Consider the following 3056-nt stretch of genomic DNA (forward strand, 5'->3'; position numbering starts at 1 on the left):
AAAAAAAACAGGAACATATCGTGTGCAATTTTTCCCTACCGGAAGTAACTATCGACAGGGACAAACAACTCCCTCGATTTCGTTAGGTTTCTTTTCCACGCTCTATTTTCGAAAGAACCAGCATCACACACGGAAACGCGATCCATATCGTGAAAATAAGTGGAATACTATTAATAAGAAAGTTCAGTTTTGAGACTGTTGTAATGTGTGTGCGCGTCAGGCCGAAGAAAATGGAGACGTTTTCTCATATAAAAGGCTTGACCGAAGCAAGACAACAAGAAACAAAAGTTTAGTACAACTAAGTAAATTAATTGCGCTCGATTAGGATACGGCTTTTGTTTTGTTTTGTGCATTGCTTTGGTGATTTTTATTTGTTATCATTTACACACACATATACGAGCAACGTGTACAACAAAGCAAACAAAACATTTAAAAAGCACACATGCCTAGCGTATAACGTGTAAGACAAAAAAGACATTTGTAATGTTCAAAGATTGTTAATGTTTGTTTTTTATCGGTACTATGAAGTCGCCACGTGCGTGTGTGTATGTGTGTGTGCATGTTACGGGAAAGCTATATTAATGCTTCAGAACAGGGACAGAAAGCACAGAACAAAAGCACCGGTTATATGCGTTACTGATGAAATGAGCAACCCGGCAACTATTTGCCTTCGTGTTTCATCGAAACCGAAATGCTCTCTCGTTTTGTTTTAGTGTGCGTAATTGACGATAGGGAAGTTCTTCCAATGCAAAAAAACAGGTTCATATTTTATGACTGATTGTTTTTTTCCGATTGGTTTTGCTGCAAACGTTGGTGAATTTGTGTGCGCCACAGTACAGTACAGCGTGTGACTAACCCTTTGTAGTTGATAGGAAGAGAGAGAGAGAGACGGAGAATGCAAGAAAAAAAGTGAGAGCTGATACTGAGAATAGTATTTTGAACGTTTAGAGGGAGCTTTTCGCTAAAAATTAAAATACTTAAGTGAAACGTAAGTGCCAAAAATAAATACAAGTAAATAGACATAACCCAGGCGGGGTGTAGCGCGCGTGAATGAGTGGGTACAGAAGAAAATAAGAAACATGGGAAGGACAGGGAATCGGATTGCAGCAATCGACTGAATTTCCTTCAGTTCCAGGAGCATTTATCCTTGCTCCCAAAACCCCACACATACACACACTCCCTCCCGATCGTTATTCCTTAGTAAAGCTCCAGCAAATGTGTAGTATCGTTCAAGACAAGTGCGCAAACCGAGCTTTTTTGCGAGCTGGTTACAATGTTTTTCTTTTGTCGAGCTCTGTTCCGTAAGCATGTTTAAATACATTGGCCGAGATTAAACTCTATGTAGAATGGCTTTGGTTAAACAAATAGTCTAAGCCAACGGCAAACGGCGTTTACTTATGCATTCGAATTGAAACACTTATCGTTAGAGACATATGCGCGATATAAATTTCAACGATGAAAAGACATAATTGTAATTGGTTGACTGTTTCGTGGCGCTTTGTTTGGTTTGATCGAATAAAATGTCGCTTAAGTCATTGAGCAATGAGATGTTACACTCTCGGCGTTTAGGTTGGGAATGCATATATATATACCTACTAGCAAACAACCATCATCTTAAGAGTATGCACGAACCAGATCCATTTGTATGCTGTAGAATGCTAGAATGCCGAATCCGCTCCGAAAAGCGCAAGAAAATGTTCAAAATAACAAAAGCCCATTAAACGTTTAAAGAAGCAAAAGCACAGAAGCAGAAGTAAACACAATCAATCAGGGCCGGCACCTGTCGAATTTTCGATGTCTGGAAAACAGGGTTAAAAGTTACAGTGTGTGTTACTCAAACCGGTGTAGCTGTGTCCGTACACCCGGCGTGGTGTGTGGACAGGCGGGTAAAGCAAACACTGATTAAGCTAGGAAAAGCAAAACGCGAACCATGAAACAAATGTGTCTGTCTGTCTTTCCGTTTGCGTGTGGACACAATCAAAAGCCGCACGTTTGCAAATAGGCGAAGAGAGATAGGCGGTGGAAATAAACAAAACAAATTATTAGTGTTGGATATAGATTAAAATTATAACACAAACAAACAAACAATTTATACTAATGTGTTTTTGTGCACGCCACTTTCTGTCCCTTCCGCCCTTCCTGGCCCCCTTTCCCCCCGCTCCTCTTCACATCACTTCCCACGATCAATGGCTCAAGAGTAGTAGTGAACGAATTTATTTAATGTTGTAATCTTAAACACTAGAAGTCTTATGCCTTGTAATAACCATTTATATAATAATATACATAAATATATATATATACATATTTAGCGATGGGCTCAATTCACGCAGGGAACGAACGTGCGATCATCATCAATCAAGTCTTAGACACATACAAAACTCACACACCCTTTAGTCGCATAAATCAATGGGCAATTCCCTCACTCTCCCTCTCTCTTTCACTCTCATATCGGACACGATTATATCCAAGTTTAAGGCGAGGCGAATAAAGGACCCGACTTATTTTATAATCTTTGTACACACAGCCACGCGTGAACCACACAAAAGGAATGAAGCAACAATAATAAAACTTTACACGTAAAGGAAATCCAAACCATTATATACCTATCATATCATCTCTCATGCCATATCCGACGACTTTTGTATTATCTATATCCCACATGAATACGTATGTGTATAAAATCAATGTTCCCGAATTTTCTAGCTCTCCAGCACACACCAATTTTTGCTGCATATCGTATAAAATCATTAGCAACTATGATACACACATTAAACAATATATCACTTATCAGTCAGTCAGGCAAGTTAGTTCGTAGTGGGCAGCGTTAGAAATTTTTTTCGTTGTGTGATGTGTGAGTGAACGTCAATGTGACATTGTAATCAGGTCGTGGAGCAAAGATAATCCGTTCATTCATTTCTTACACACGATCCTCCTTTTCTTTGTTCTACCATTAAAACATTGGCTATTAGTTGGAGCATGGTAGAGACATCGCTAGTGTGCTTCTAGTAGTACGTTACAACACATGCTTACTAATAATCATCGGTTCATCTTGCTGC

The sequence above is a fragment of the Anopheles marshallii genome, chromosome 3 (assembly GCF_943734725.1).
Source record: "Anopheles marshallii chromosome 3, idAnoMarsDA_429_01, whole genome shotgun sequence".
NCBI classification, from domain to species: Eukaryota; Metazoa; Arthropoda; class Insecta; order Diptera; family Culicidae; genus Anopheles; species Anopheles marshallii.